General features: G+C 38.6%; 1 long non-coding RNA gene across 1 annotated transcript in view; it reads right to left on the bottom strand.

Moving 5' to 3' along the window:
* LOC308059676 overlaps positions 1-17,593 on the bottom strand; it is a 49,893-nt gene continuing 32,300 nt past the window's right edge. The window contains exon 2 of the long non-coding RNA XR_013926363.1: positions 1-17,593. This exon is cut by the window's right edge and continues 13,191 nt beyond it. This is a non-coding gene — a long non-coding RNA (uncharacterized lncRNA).

The following is a 17,593-nucleotide window of genomic DNA, read 5'->3' on the forward strand; positions in this document are numbered from 1 at the left end:
GTGTTTGTTTTTTCATAATTCACTGGGAGATAGCAGGGTGCCCCTAAGTTTCTGGAAACGTTTACTTGTGGGAGTATACTTACAGAAATATGTTTTTTACTTCATACGTGTAATTTCATTGGACTTCATGAGTTGGTTCCTGTATAATTGAGAAAATTGAGTGGTCTGTAATATATATACATAGAAAATAGGCTTGAAATCATAAGTAAGTCTGTTTACTACTCAAATAAACTGGCAGTCTTCACAAAACTATTTGCAAAGCTTGAAGAAAAATTATCAAAAGTTGAAGTACGGATTTTTTTAGCCCTTCAGGATGATTTTGTACAAAAGCAGAACACAATAACATCTGTCTAATAATTAAACTTTCATCATTATACAAAATAGTGAGAAATAACTTCAAACATACATGAGAAATGGCTTATTCTAGTAGATGAAAGCAAGTCTTGCTGTTTTCACATATCTGATCAGCCATAAAGCATCTTACATAACAGAATGTAGGTACATTTCATTCCTTCTTCTGTGACTAGCCACAGGATCATCTGATTATACAGCTGAATGAAACCAGAAGAGGATCTACACTTCATTATGAAACTCACAGTTGGAACCTTTTTTTTTTTTTTTTTTTTTTTCTGTTTCAAAAAATATGTTTGAGCACATCATAGGAGACCTGGAAAACCCCTCTGCATTCCTCACACAAAAAATAGTATTTATGTGTGAACTAGATATTTGGTGACTTTTCTAGTTATGAGCACTATTAGAGTTGTACGCATTACCTGTTTGAAGGTCTTCAGCAAAAAGCATGGCAGGCAAAACCATTTCAGGATGACAAAATGAATGTTCTCATGATCTCGTCTGGCCTTAACATGTTTATTTTGGTTTCTGCATTGCTCAGGAATTGTGCTTATCACGATCCTCCTGCTTCATTAGTTTTGTTGTGCAACCAGCCACATTAATGAACTTGGTTCAGTACTTCCAAGACATTTAGGCGTCTATTTCTAGGCAGGCTTCAACCCACTTCAACTTCAGAAAAATGAGATGTCTAGATACAGGCTGGGGGATAGCCTTCCTGGTGCCTAATTTGGTGAAGGGCTGAAACTGGAGGTCTTGACCATCAGTGATGGAGTCACAGAGCTGGGAATGGAGAGAAGAGCCTTCCAAACAGTATACTTCCTTCTTTACTATCTCTGGTCTACAAAGCTGGTTCTACATTATCAAATTAATCGGTGCCAGAAAGCATTGCAGGCCCTGAACAAGGCTCGTACTGACAGTCTGGACCAAATTCCTGGGCACAGCTCAGATCACAGCATGGCCAAGCAACCATTCCTGAAGGGCAGTTTGCATGCAGCCACAGTATTTTGGGAAGTAAGAGTGTTATTAATGTGCACTTGGCTCTTCCCTGCCATTTGGCCTCAGTGCCTGAGGGTGGTCCTTAGCATATGTATTTACTAGTACAGACACAGTCTAAATGAGATGTAATCAATGGATTGAATAGCACCAGTTCCTTTTCCTTAGCCTGGCTGGCTGACCAGTTAACCAAAACTGAGTAAGAGCTTGCAACCTGTCGTTACACCACTGGTTTCTAAACTGCTTACCTAATTCTTTGCTTTCAATTTTCCTTGGCTTACTATCAGAATTGTACAAGTCATCCAGTGCTTAGAGCATAAACCAATCTTATTTAAAAATAAGAACTGACCAAAGATAGACTGTGATGTTGAGAAATCACTCACTGAAAGATCCTCTTCGATTTCAGTAAGACATGTTAAAGAATTTTTCACTCTTAATATTCTTATTAAGTTTGTACCATCCCTGCATATTAATTTAATATGACCCAGTGCTAACCTACAGATGAAATTGTCATTTTAATTAATACTATTTGTCTTGAAATGCATATACATAACATTTTATATAACCTCTGAAAACAGAGGAACACTGTGTTCAGAAATTAAAGCCAGCAATGTCAGATCTGCCCAGTAACTAAATAAAACCAGTGAAAGAAAGAACATGATGTGCCTTTTAAAACATAGGCATGCTCCTAGAGCATTACTTGATAAAATTTGAAGAGCAGCACTCTCTCTATATACAACCAGGTTGGCAATTAAGTTATTTGCTGTGTGTCTAGGAAAGCTTCCACCACTTATTTGTTAAGCCAAACAATTTTTTCAGGGTTCCACACCCTTTTGAAACTGTATGTGTTGAACCCATCAGTCAATATCGACTCCTCTACCATTTATCGTGCTTACAAAAGCTGCTTTGGAAGCTGTTTCATACTGTAGCAGACAAGCAGCTTCAGCCTGTAAATCTCTTGCTAGCTCACTTTTAAGAGTTACATATGAATACATTATGAATTATGCTTCTGGATTGCATTGTGTATTGCTCTCCAGTATGAAAAATAATATACCAGCTTCTCTAGCCACCTCTATAATCTTAACCCAGATGCGATCTGCAGTATATTTACTTGTCTTATAACTCACTTGTAAACAGACAATCAATCTTGGTCCAACAGAAAAGCCTGAAGGCACACTGAAGGCAATGCAAAGATTCTCCATATAATATTTAATATAAATCCATTTTGTTCTAGGTGAAAATATTAGGGATCAGAAAGTGTCCCAGGGTTTTTCTGGGTACTTATTGCAGGATGTTTGCTTTTGTTCTTAAAATGGCTCAGATATTTGGATGTAATAAGTCTGTATCCTTCTCCTCAGAAATTTCTGGACTATGCTGTGCCTGTGGCTGGAAAAGATGATTTTTGCAAGAGTCATTAACTAATGTGTAGCACCCACCCCACCTCATGCCCTACAAGTTGAGCTTTATGACTGCCTAAAAATCTCCATGTGATTGCTAAAGTCCCTCGTCTGCTCTTGTGCTTCACCATCACACTCCACTGAGGCCTTCAATCTGGATTTGTTTTTATGGGTTCAGGTTTTTCTGGAAGTGTTCTGCTGCACCATACACACACAAACTGTTACCGGAAATCTGAACTTTTAAACCCAGAGTATGTATCTGACAATTGGCCCTGTGAATTCATAACTGTAGTGAAGGGAAAGCCATGAAACAGCTTATTCAGTCCATTGAAAAGGCTTTTCTCTTTCTTTTCACTGTTCTGGCTATCATTTCTCCCCCTCCTCTTGCCTCCAACTTCTTTGTGCATTTGGGATTGATGGCTACTCAATAATGAAGAATTAGGTACCTTCAGGAAATGTGCCACTTTCTTTATGATTTGTTTTTTCATATGTACTGTAACATTAAGTTTTCTAAAAAGAAGACATGCTGGAAAATAAAGGCATACAGTGCAGATTTTAATTGCGTTTAGGTAGTGCCCCAGTCCTGAGTGGATGGCTGGACTAGTCCTGCTGTTGGCACAAGTATATGCTAACATCTTTGCAGAATGCTAGGGAGGCAAGCAGTGTGCTTACATTACAAATTGTATCCCAATCCCAATATTCTATTATAGATTTGACACTTACCTTCTTTGCAAAACTCTTACTTCCTACCTCAGTTACATCAGTGTAAAAGGAGTGGCAGGCTGAGTGAGCAACAACTTCCCAGTTTGAATCTTAGCATTTTTCCTTCCTCTTCCCCACACCCTTCTGTAAAAGCTACACAGTCTTTATCAGGAAAGGGATCTTTTCTATAAAATCTCTTTTAATGTCTTTATCATAAAAAATCTTTACTATATTTCATAAGAAATATGTGAAAATTATGGAAAACCTTGCAATGTTGGAGTCAAGAGCCATTAGTATACATGACTGTACATAGTGCCATTGTGCCACTTCAAAATGGTGTTCAAGTTGGAAAACGCTCTTGGAAGTTACAAATCAGGTAAATAGAAAGTCAATTTTATACATAATTGTTAAAGCAGGCTGAGTTTCAAACTAGTAGTTTATCCATAAATTGTATCCTAGATACACCAGAAACGTTCTTTTATTATGATAGGACCCTCTTGATAGCACAGTACAGTAGTTAGCTGGGGCAAAAAATCTTTGCATTTCGTTCAACTAAGGGAACTGCAGCAGAACTTAATATAAGCATCAGGATCAGCCAGAAACCAAGTGCGCTTGATGTTCTTTCCATTCCCATGAACAAAAGCTCAAGCAGCAGTGCTGAGATACAATCACTACCAGAAGACCTTCTTCACCTCCTCTGAAAATAAAAGCTGCACTTGGAATTTCATCAGCTGGATCAGTTTCTTTTCCTGGAGTTTGTAAGAGACCAAGAAGATGGGTGACTCATCTATGTATTTCTGATTTTAAGGGTATTTAAATATAAGATAAGAATTACACTTAACTAAATAGAATTACTTTCCTCCATCATTAATCATGATGGAAGAAATGCATCATTAATCATTATGGAACTTCATACAATATGCTGTTCTCTTATTTTAAAAGTAATAGAACTGAATTCTAGTGTGCAATAAGACGGGGCTGCAAAGTGACCTAATACACACGATATATATAAGTTTAAAGGGTCCAGCAACACTTACATTGTTCTCTGCAACTAGAGAAATGTTAAACTTCCAGTATTAAGCTAAATTATTTTTAAAATTTAAAGTTAAATTTAGATTTCCTTCTCTGCTGGGAAGTAAGAGATTCTTCCCCTGAGTAAAGGAACAATAATCCCTCTTTAGAATTAGCAAAATCAGAAAAGAGGATAATATATAGGAAAACAGCATTTTGGTTAAAGCAGAGGTCCTCAAACTTTTTAACCAGGGGGCCGGCGCGCGGATGCAGTGGCAGGCAGTCATCTGCGGCTGCTTGGTCCCCCCCCCCCCAACCCCCGGCAGGGCGGGGGGGTGTCTGTAAATACCGAGGGCCGGATTGAGGACCCTGGGGGGCTGTATCCGGCCATGGGCCATAGTTTGAGGACCCCTGGGTTAAAGATTCAGATGAATTCTTTTTATTACTGGACTGTCTAGAAAGAAGTTCAGGTTATTTGTACACAGACGATGCATGTTTACCTCTCCATTTCTTGTTATGCCATATGGTTCCCTTATGAACATTATGACTGTTGACACAGTCTGAGGGACTCAAAAATGGAACAGATGACTACTGGAAAGTATAAAGTATTTGTAACTAATTCTTAAGCTTCTGGCAGATCTGTAGCATTCCCTCCAACCTCCTCCATCTCCCGAAAAAAGAATATAAAGGAACGGGAGCTATAAGGTTTGTGGGAGACAAGTTAATTTTGTTTACCACAGAGCTGCTATATGAAGAGAAGACTGTAGAAATAAATCACCATTGAAAGTGACACTAGAAGTGCAAAAGACTAAAAAAGTTATTTCATCAAATGGTGTATTTTGCATTTCTAGGGTTTAAACCTCTAAAGTTCACTTAAAAATACTGCTTTTCACAAATGTCATGGAGGCTTGTCAATAATTTTTATTTCAAGACAACGTAAATGTCTAATGAATTCAGTTGGGAATTGTTATCTTGGATAAGGAAGGCAAGCAGATACATGTAAGAGTAAAAACATGCTACAACAGCAGTAGCCAAAAGCGTAAGTAAAAAAGACAGTTCTCTTGATTAGCAAGAACTGTGTAAAGATATCAAAACCAACTTGGTCTCTTATCTTCAGTCTTGGAAAGTGGTAGGAGGAGTCAACAACAAGTTGTCACATAGAATTGTGCTTGGAAGGCTCCTAACTGCTCCTGCCCTGCAGAAACATGTAACCCAGGCAATGCAGGGGTAAAGTCACATGGTAAACTCTAAGCAAGGACATAAGGAAGGGAACATTGTCCTCTGGGGCACAGCAGAAAGAGGGTTTGCCCACAGCTTACATGAGAATGATCGGAGACCTGATCTACAGAAGCAAAAGACTGTTTTCTCTCATTGGTGGCTGCACTCATAATATACAGTGTACAAAATGTTCCTTCATAATTAATTTTCTAAAACCAGACCATTACTTAATAAGTAAGTCTATGTGGGCAGTTTAAAGGGGGAAAGGATTTTGCTACCTTCCCAAAAAGATGCTTAAAAAGCAAGGAGTTTCTTAGGTCAGATCCTAATGCACCCATGAAGCTTGGCCCTGTTGTTGGCAGATGCAAACTATTCCAGAGTTGCACTGGAAAAGACAGCATCGGGTTGGTGCAGATGTCAGGTAGAGCAAGATGACAGAAAAAAGATAAACTGGAGGAGAGATGGTAGGCAGAACTACCAGTGACACAGTGAACTTAATATCACTGTACACGGAAAGCATGCATCCAGTGCTGCTTTTAATTGTTAAAAACTACAGCTACTTTTATTATCAGGGATAAGATGTTGTAGAATAATTATTGTAGCTATAAAAACATACAATAGGCTTACTACAGTATTTTTTGCTGCTAGTGAATAATGCTATGATAAATTTATTGGCAAATAAGGAGACCCAAAGATAAGAGCTTTAAGAGATTAATGAGGTCTGTGTCATATAAAGTAACAAACACCCGAAAAATATTCACACTTGATACTGAGACAATATTATGTAAGTGCTTTTGTTTCCAACATGGGAAATTAATGCTTGAACTTATTATATTCTATATAGGTGGTATTTATAGAGTTTTGCATCTTTCACTAAGTAAAACTGTGTTCTGGCATGACCAAATGATACTGTTATCAGTACAGTGCTTTCTAGCTTTTTTTCTTTCCCCTCTTTGGAAAGATTGAAGCTTTAAAGTCTATTGCAAGACTTAACAATTATCCTTGGGTTTGTAAAAACGATGAGATTTTCTTTTTTTTCCCTCCTGACAGTTTTAAGAGATAGCTTATTTGAATGGATGTCACTACTTTTATTTGTGCCATTTCATTGGTTTGCCTAGAAGAATAAATAGCAACCTTTTTAAACAAGTGTTAATACAGATACAGAATAAATGTATGGCAGCTCTTCATGGTACCAAGACTCCTGAGCCTCTTCGCAGTGGGCTGTCCATCTCTCTTCCAATTACACCACTTTGGCCAGGCTGTCTCTGCCCATGGTCACAGGTAGCACATCTCCCCATCTCTGAGGCAGCAACATTTCCTTTTTCTTACACTATTGAGGCCTAGAGGTAGATTTGGGAGTGAGACATTACTTGCCTCCCATTCTCCACCTTTGCCGAAACCTGCAGAGCAGCAGCTAGGTGCCTGTTCTTACTGCAAAGATCGGCTTACGAAGTTCCCATCACAAAAAACAAAATAAGATTTAAGCTTCAGAACATGCTCAAGGGTGAAAGTCAGACCAAACCATTACAGGGAAGAGACCATAAAAGAGAAGCAATGAAACAAGGATGCCCATTCTGCAGGAGGGTCAGACTGTATGGAGGAGCAGAGAAGGATTCAGGTGACACTAGAAAGCCAATTACTGAAGCCAGCCTTTGACACAAGCTGTGTAATTTTAATCAGATGGGGCAAGACTGGAAAGGGAAGGACATCATGCAGCTTAAAAAAAAGAAAGAAAAAGAGAGATCTATTAAAAAAAAAAAAGTCTCTAGGAAAAGGTATATGGTGGAGCAGAATTATAATAGAACTGAGTCACAAAAGATTGAAAATGAAATGAGCTTCTTGAAAAAGATGTCTTAGTTAGAGAATGACCACAGAGAGGATAGAAATGAACCGTACTTTAAAGAACTTCTACAGCCACATGGAAAATTTTGCAAAATAATTTAGAGGTCTTTGATGTGCTTTATCTTAGAATTTGAGCACTATAAAGTGTGCAGTTTAATAGTAGGATATTCTCGCAGAGCTCACCTCATGGATTACTGCTTACCCTCATCTGAAAGGGCAGTAACATTACAATGACTACAGTTCACCTGTTATCCCACATGCACTTCTCACTTTCAGCAGCAGATTTAGAAGTTGTCTCTGTCCCTAGTCTTGCTCCATGATGTAAGTACCTAAGCTGTTTCAGAAGAAGCTGGTGTGCCTACACTGTCCTGTGCCACAATGCCAGTCAGGCACTGGCTGGAAGCTGTGTATTTGTGCTTCTAGATGGTGTCCTGATTAATTCAGCTTCCCAGCAGCACTGTGTGCTTGGATTCTGAAGCCCACTTCCTTGAGGGACTGCAAGGTTCCATGCTCATACAAACCGGCAGGCACGGATGTCTCCCATCCAGATTGTAAGCACTGGGGAAGAGTCTGAGGTTACCTAACCCAAACAAACAAATTCATCTGACTAGATTTGAGATGTCTAAACTCTAGATGTCTGTTTCAGGATAAGTAACTCTTTCTTATAAGTGGAAAGAAGAAGACATCTGGAGAAAGTAGTTCATCTAATCTACTTCAAACACTAAGGATAAGGTGAACTGTACTGTGGAGGAGATCTGCTTCTTGACAGTGACCACAAAAGGAGCAGAGGGCAAGCAGGTCAGATGTAGATCAGTCTTCTGATGCTTGAATTAGGACAGGTGTTTTATCTCAACAGCCTGTTTCTATTGTCAATGAGGAAAAAAACAGGCACCTCCAGAAGGTAAATCACTCCACATCCTAGAAAGATAGTTGTTTTGTAATTTCTCTAAATGCTAAAACAGGGACACAAAACCAGGTTTAAAATGTGTGCGTACCTTTTAGATTGCTAAAATGAGGTGAGATGACTCCTAGGGAAGGTGGATACATTCTTTTGTTTCTCTATAGCTTTTTTAGAGGGAATATGAGTTTCTTTGTCTTTTTCTCAGGACTTCTACATTTATAAAAGTTGTGTGTTCAAATTAACAGTTTTATACTCTGTGACAAATATGCAAGCTTTACTAAATATGAATTGATTGTTACTTACTGCAGAGGTCTACTTGGTTATAAGCATAATGGCATAACATTACTTTTCCTTCTTACTTCACGTCCTCTTATCCACCCATACTTTAAAATGTAATTCTGAAATACAGTGAGCAGTATAACCATAAGTTTCATCATAAATACGCTCTGTGTGAGCAAAGACATTGGAGTGCTCTAATGCTGAAAGATGGAAGGCAATAGTGAGCAAAGATTTACACCCATGTCTCTAATGCAATATGATGGGTTAAAAATCCAGTGTAGTTTTGGAGATGGATACCCAGAGGACTCATGAAGCAGGGAAGAAGCAGACCTTTCATCTAATGCACCTTGACTGCTTTCTAACCAAATACCAAATTGCCAGGAAAATGTTGACAAACTGGAGGGGTTTCAGAGAAAAAGGGCTAGAAAGGGTGTTAAGGAGTTAAGTGCAGTGTGGAAAAAAAAGCAGAGAGAAGACAATAGTAGCAATCTAAGGAAAAAGGAGTTGTAAGCTGTATGATAGATCCATCTGGTCTAGCACTAAGTGTCCTATCAAACATGTTTTTCCCTGGGGCGTTCCACTCCTGAAAATTAACATGAACAGGCAATAAAAGGAAAGCAACAGGACAACTCAAATCTCTATCTGGGCTACAGGCTACTGCTCTGCTATCTACTGTCTAATGTGATTTCTTCCTGTCAGTGAGGTAGCTTTATGGCTTGCTTGTTTACTCCAGTGGAATGACTGGGCTTTCTGCCCAGTTCGTTTCTCCAGCCTCTGTACCTATGTGACACACGCATCAGTAGCTGGCTAGCTCCTGGCTTGCTAGAAAATAAGTAGCACACCTTCATCTTTTAACATCAGTATGATTAAAATAATACTTTTGCCTATAAGCCACAAATGCATTTTGAACTATAATAGGCAGGGGGAAGATTTTGGGTGTTGCCAGATTTTTTTTCTAATGAAAACCAGAAACCTTGAATAACTTTAGGATAAACTGCATAACTTAGTGAGCTGAGGTCAATGCAGTGTATACTTATTAGACTAATTTGAAACCCTTGTTTTTGTGAATGAATTAACACCAACAATGTTGTATTAATATTGTATTTTTCATCCTTTTTTTCCCTAGAGTTGAAGAAGCTGGAGTGTCCTCCAGACCTAAAACCTGGGATTGACAATAGGATGAGGTTGGTAAGTACTAACAGAAGGGAAGAGAAGAATAAACAATGCCTCTGGAACTAAAAGTCAAGTTTCTAAGAACAGTCTCTTGCATGTTGCTACAGAACATAAATATTTCTCAAACAGCACCAGTATAAAATACTGTAAGGAAGCCAGAAACACAGGCTGAAAATATTTACAAAAATGGGTATGCATCAGCAATCTGAAGTCATTGACCTTTTTCCCAATACAGCAAATGGAGTGTCTATATAAACATTTCAGACCTAAGTGTCTAGGAAGACATGCCTAGACTTAAATAGGATTATTAGCGTAAAGAATTACCAAAGTCATAATGCACTAATTTATGTAAATATCACACATTGCATGGTTTATGGTAAGCCATGACACAAAGTCACATAAAACATATGACCAGAGAATTATTTAAAAAGTATTGCTAATGCAGGATTGATAAATCGCACTGGTAACAAGAAAAAACTTGTTATAGAAAGGCATATCACAGCATCATATGCACATAGATGCTGATGAATGTAAAGGACCAAGAGAATAAATGGCCTGGGATAGGATTTACCCTACTTAACTGTGACGGCTAATTTTGAGCTTCTTTAGTTGCTATTAGTGCCAACAGAGATCTATTAAATGTAAGCAATGGCATATAAAGGATGGTTTACCTTGTGGAAATTTTAGACTGCAATGCGTTGCTCTCTAGCCTCCATTGACTGGTGTTGATTAGGTTGCTATTGACTGTAGTGGAGTCAAGCCAATTGCTCATGTGTAGACATTCACCTTGTAGCTGACTAGCTTAAGACGAGATGAATTCAGTCCCTAATTTGAGGCGTATTCTACCTTATTGTTGAATGAATGCAAAATAAATGAAAGGGAAAGGGAAAGGCTGATATTATTAAATTATGAAAATAGGGTGAGAGGATCAAAATATGAAAAAAACACTTGAAGTTAACTATGCTGATGAAAAATAAATATTCCTTTCCTTTTGACAGCTGCCTGGAATGTCAACTCTATTTTATCCGTCAAGGTTATTTCAATGGAGATGTGATTATATGACTAGCTTAGCCATCAATTTTTTTATACAATTTTACATTTATATAATGTGCACAGTTACATTTTATATAATTATAATTAGATACTTTTATATTTCTTTTTTGTCATCGGCTATGTTTTATTAAAATTGAAGTAGTACCTCAGCTTCATAAATCTCAGGAACTGTGCTTTGCTTTGATTTGCTTTTTTTGTACCCCAACACATTAAGACCTTATGCATTTTTTGTAGCTATTCAGAAAGGAAATAGAATCTTTGATGACTTCATAAGATTAAATCAATCATAATTACACCATTAGGCTGCAAAGTACATGAGTCTTATAAAGGTAACATCTTCTAAAGATAATGTTTGCTTGGTATGGCTTGAGATTTCAAAAAACAAATTCAGACCTCCTCAGGTGGCTGGTTGATGACCCATAACTATTCTTGTGAATTCTAAGGATGGTTAAGATTAAAAACAGGTTTCTTTTGCGTTGTGCCAAACCAAGAAGGAGTAAGAGAATATATTTTATGATCTGGTCAGTAATTCTGAAGGAACACCTTTTCCCTTGGAAGGTGTTCTGAGGAAGTGTATTGGCAGTGAGTCTGCTCTGTGGGGTTTGTACACAAGGGGTACTCTCACACACATATCCCAAGCAAGGTGTTATTCTGCTGATGGAAAGCATGGCTCAACTGGTTCAAACCTGCTTTTTTCGCTCCCCAGGGAAGTGTGTCAGCCAGAAGCCCTGGATGTGAAAAAGCATGTATGAGGAGTATTTCAGCCGCCATCCAGTTCTGCACGAAACAAATTAAAACCTGACTCTACTAATAAAGTGAAGATGGCTCCACAAGCAGGTGGTGAGGGCTGCTGCCTGGCAGAACCTTCTCTGGCATTTGACCACCTAAAGCATTTTCATGTTTGTCAGTGGGGCCAAAAACAGGAAAAAAGAAAAATTCAGTTCCTTCATGAAGGCTCAGAAAGGATGTGCTCCCAGTCCTAGCTACAATCAAATATACAAATGTGCTTTCATGAATAGCTGAGTATTTTTGATGGCAAGACTGGGTACTATTGGTACCACAGCTACCAACTTCCAGCTCAGTATGTCGTGAAATCAATAAGGGAGTTTTGTCTGGGAAAAGAAGATTTGAACTTTCTGAGACTAAGGGGTCACTGAACCCACGTACACCATTTTCCGGGTCATCTCATCAGTATAGATTCACTGTCAGAGAAAAGATCACATACTTTTGAAAATTGTGTTATAGCACTGTATTTCATTTTTGTGCTGTCCTCACTGCTGTCACAGTGAATTGTGTGTGTGTGTATATCAAACTGTGTCACAGGATGACTTCAGATGAGGTCAGATCTGCCTTGTAAAGACCTCAGCACCCATCACCATTACAAACTGCGTCTACACTAGCAAACAGCGTGATCCAAAAACCCCGATTTGTACGGTGACTTAGGTGGTATGGAGCACCTGATATCCACACTATATATACGTTCTTTCTTACACTAGCTCTAGCCTCAGCCCATGGACTCAGTCACCATTACCAGCTGAAAAGCATTTGGTACATTTTGGGAATAAATATAGTTTAATTCATCTGAGCCCTTGAGTGCTTGAGACTCGTCCGTGAAGCACGGTGACAGGGACAATCAGGAGATCAGCTTCAAAAGTGCACCCCTGTCTAACCTAACATGCTAATATAGACATACCTGCAGAAGAAGAGTGTTACACCAAGGGCAAACTTGGCCAGCAAGCTCCTCAGCCTCTGCAGATCCCAGAGAGGTTAGGTGGGACTTTATAGGCCATAGTTTTAAGCTCAGACATCTACATGTTGTCAGATTCTGGTTTTTGTACCTCAGTATTTCAGCAGAGCAAGGAGCTGAACCCTTCTGGGCTTTTGTTCCTCAGGTGTAAAGTGGGAATTATGGCACATCTCCCTGTCCAAGGAAGACTGTGAAGTTGAGGAAAAAGACTGTGAATTACTTCAAATGCTATGGTGATGAAAAATAAAGTTAGACACTCTCTTACAACAGTATAGAAAATGTTTTATTAGTTATTTTTAAAAGGTTGTCCAATAAAACACTCCAGTACTAATAAACTAGAAAAAACGACCAAAATGTAAGTTACGCAGGCGGGAAGCAATACACAAGGAAGCAGAGGAAGGTCTGCTGTGTTGCAGAGCTCAGGGACAAACTGTGATCTCCATCAGCAGCACTAGCAGCACCGGGGAGGGGCCTTGGGCAGCGCGGGCAGATGAGGCAGCGTTACTGCTCTGCTTTGCCTCCTGAGGTGACTGTGCTCTTGGTAGCTCTGAAAGTCCCACATACACATATTGGTGATTCCCCACTGAGGAAGACATGAGGCCATAGTGCAGAAAACTGTTTACTTACACATTGCAAGGAGTGTGCTTTCTTTTGAAAAGGCTGAACAATTTCAGTAAGGTTTAATTTGTGGAAAACAAATTTAAAATTCACCTTCTCTCAACTGACTGATTCATCTTGCCCGATACAGAATACCATCAGGCCTTAGCTAACCATTACCACAGTTTGAACAGCTCACATAGGAACTAGTGACCGAGACTCCTATCTAGACATTACTTTACAGATTCTGTGAATAATGATTTAAAAGAGTTTGTTTGCAGCTGATATATCGACAACAAGCAGTATTTAATTCCTTGAGTTCTCGAAGTTACATTCACAGATGTTACAAGTCAAAAACTTAATTCTTCTGGAGTTATTTCTTTCACTGAGATATTTTTGCAAGCAATGTGCCCTTCACTCAGAGATTAAATCAGACAACCTCTCTGTTAATTTAAATTTACAATACTCATTTGCTAGGCTATCACTTGTTTTCATTTTTCTAGACAAGCAGCTACTGTTCACCAGCCCGTGCACTTGAACTGCAGATTGTATCTGCATGAAACTCATAATTCAAACCACAACAGCATGCAAGAGCCCATTTGGAAAATGATGCCCATCAGGAAGAGATTCATTTCTCTGCATGAATTTTTGGCAACACTCTATTCTTCATAATTTGTACTGCAACTGCTCTCGTTTACTGGCACTACAGGTGTACCTTTGTGTGTTCATTTTTAACTGTAGGTGATTAAGTTAAAAAAAAAAATCCCTCAATGATAAGTCATCTATTCCATCTTTGTCAGATTTCCTAGTGCTTGACTTACAGCTTTTTCAGTCTGAGTCAGCTTGACTATGGTATTAATGAGAAAACCAAGCATCATCAACCCTAGGTCTTGAAAAGATCATCACACTGTCATTTGGATGAGTAATGAGTACTATGATCTGCAACTGGATGTGACCAAATCAAGTACCATATCTTCACAGCACAGAACCTGTTTGAAATAAATGCAAAACCAAATACCTTTGCAAGAGTGGGACTTCATTATCAAAAAACTTCTCTGTCCTCCTGGTCTCCTTAAGCAGGGTTATTTAAAGATTTTGTGCAGACTAATTCAGTCACACTTCTTCAGTACTTTTACTCAGAGATTCCATATTTGAAAATAATCAACATGTCTGAGAAAGAATTCCTTGTGTTTCACTCCAAGAAAAAGAAAAAATAAAATAAAAAAAGAATATGAAAATAAATACTCTTCAAAATTGATTCCTAGTAATTTATTCAAATGATGTCATGGAGAATTAAATTAAATTAAAAAAGCACACCAGCATGCAGGGAATTACCAAGCTATTCACAAGCACGCAGGTTAGGGTGCTCCACTGTCAAGTATATTTCTTGAGGCTCCAGCAAAGACAGCTTCAGAATGACAAGAAACAATGCAAACCACTTCTTTCTCTGAAGGTCTCCTAACAAATACGTAGGCAGGTATTTGGATTTCTTTTGATCCAGTTATTGTGAGTGCTTACAGTAAGGCAGCAAATATCTCTTCATGTATTCTCATTGCAGAAATGTAGAACTCTTGAGACCTACCAGTATGATAAAAACTGGTTATAACTGGGCGTGTATTAGCAAATGTCAATTGGCACCTAAAGTAAATGCTAGTGAGTTACATTGACTAGTTATAGTCACCTGGGGAGCCAGGGGGGAGTCGTACCTTGTGAATAGATTATGTTCCTAACCATTTCAGCTACTTGCTGCTGAAAGTCTTTGTTCTTTTATTATCCTTCTCTCCTGAAAAACACAGATGTTCCAGGTAAGTGCAATTATACGAGTCAGAGAAGGAAACCCATAAAAAGAAACTCAGTGTTCAGAGAAATGTGGGACAGATGCAAAATAGAGGAAAGGTAAGTCAGACCTGCATCCAAAACAAGGTTTTTCAAAGCTTATTTGGGTATTTCATTTAAAGCAGAAGCTTCATTGAATCATGAACAATTTGCACGTTGTCTTTACAGCTCATAAATTTTGTTTTTCTCGTGATAGAAAGGCACTGGCAATCTTAGCAGCAAATTACTTTGATGGAAATAATGCACGGAAATGCACTTCAAAAAATGATTTTATAATACCTCACAAGCTTTGTAAGTAGTCACATTTGAGGCCAAGTCATAGGTTATGTGAAGGAAGATTTGAGGGAAGCATAGGGAAATCCATCTGGATACACGTGGCTTGACAAAGCCTCGCTATCTGGCTTTGAAGAGTAGCAGTATGCTATAGCAGCCACGCTGGGTTTGGGACCTGAGCTGACATCTCTGCACAGCACTGAGCTATGTATGCTCCTTTCCTTGGAGAAGCTCAAAAACTTGCAAGGAGATGCAGGACCGTAACTTTGACAGCTTACCACGCAGTCATAGCTATGATTCCTGATGGACCTTTGAACACGCTTTGACAAACTGACAACAGTAGAGGGTGGGATTCAGTTGCCTACCTGCCTTATCATGCCTGGTGTCCAGCAGGCCACTTTAGACACCCTGTTGTAGCTGTGACATCTGTGCAGGATTGGCAAATAACACAGGAGATGCTTTGCCTTTGGAGTGGCAGCTGGAGGACAAGGGGTAACCCATGGGACCTAAGTGGCATTAAAGAACCATGACTGGGTCGTGGAATCCTTCCCAAAGTGTCAGTGCTTCAGAGCACTGACTTGCTTTGAAATATATCTAAGAACTAGCAGGAGAGTTGGAGAAATAAAAGCACTATTAGGGTGCACTTCTTATCTTGCAATTTTGTACTTCTGTCATTATCATAATTCTGGGAAATGACAACTTTTAAGAACATGTTGTTTTGTCCTTTTAAACTTGTCTTCTTAACTACACAATGGGTTTTATTTTAAAATATTGGGGAACAGAAAAACAGTATTAATTAAGACTGTCTTAACAATGATTTGTGTTTTCTTTTGCCACCCTTACCTCATTAATCTTGTACTGTTCGCTTCATAGTTACAAGTAATCTGTAGGAGATTTGAGAAATCTCATTGTATGTTTTGGCCTGTGGCCCAATGGACAGGACATGATTGAGCAAGGCACTGAACTTGGGTTTTCCACTACATAATTAATTGCCCTAAATATTTGGGTATGCTAAAAAAGGGGGGATCTGTAACCCCTGCCGCTGAAAAAGGTGTATCTTGCACAGTTGTTTAGACAACTACTGGTAGCAGCCTACTTTTAGGAAGAAATCTAGGCTCTGGACTCTACATGAACAGAGCTTAACAATCCTTACCTAGGGTCTGAAATGCGGAGTTTAGGCAAATATTTGTGCTTGAAGGCTTTCTAGATGTTTGGCAGTTTCAGGTACCCAGCTCCTCCTGTGTGCCTAGGCAGGACCGCTTGCTGACAGCACAGTCTGATTAAGGGGGCCCAAGCAGTGAAGCTAATGTGCAGTTGTACCTCCCTTTCATAGACTTATGATCCTTACTGGACTGGCTCCAAACCCTCAGCAAGGGTCAGTCTTGTTCCCATTAAAATGAGTGAAAGTTTTCCCACTGAAATCAATATAATGAGAATCAGAGTCATTCTCATTAAGTACAATTCCCATAGATTTAAGAGCCCATCATTTTCTACAGACTGCTTATCAGTCAGTGTAAGAAATGGACCTCATTATGGAAAAAAACGGCATTGAGCTTTGCATTTTCAAAGTATGGTTTAAATGTGAACCAATTAACTTCAAAGTTTTCACCTGATGCAGTGACAAATCATGATGATAAACATGCTAGTGCTGGTTATGAGTCTCACTAACACAGTCTTCGTGCCTTGGAGTCAAGTCTATAAAAAAGTTTTGAAATAACCAAAGTTCTACAGTCATGGGTAGCATGAATCATTTATACAAAGAAAAATAATGAAAGGATTTTACTCAGAAAGGTATTTGCCTTTATGTACCTTGATGTTAAAGCACCAGTAACTTTATATGCTGCTAAAAGAAATGAAGGGAATAGGACAGTTTCTGAGGACATAAAATAAGCTTTTTCTTCTCCTGTAGCTGTCAGAAATTTTGTGACTGATATTTTGTAAGATGAAAAAAAGAGCAGGAATCTGAAAAAAAAAAGAGAAGGAATCTACAGTTATCTCCAGATTTTGCATTTTTTCTATTTGATTTTTTAATATTTCATATTTAAAATTACTTGTCCACTGGTTTTAAGGTTGAATCTTCAGATTTTTTTTGTATGCATGTCCCCAGAATGTCAACTTCTTTAAAGTGGAATGAGCATCCCTGAAATGAGCTTTTCTCAATGTTTTGGTAGCTGGATTAGCAAGAAGTAACTTCAGTGAATTGATAAAACCAAACTGAAA

The sequence above is a fragment of the Falco punctatus genome (assembly GCF_963210335.1).
Source record: "Falco punctatus genome assembly, chromosome: 2".
Lineage (NCBI taxonomy): Eukaryota > Metazoa > Chordata > Aves > Falconiformes > Falconidae > Falco > Falco punctatus.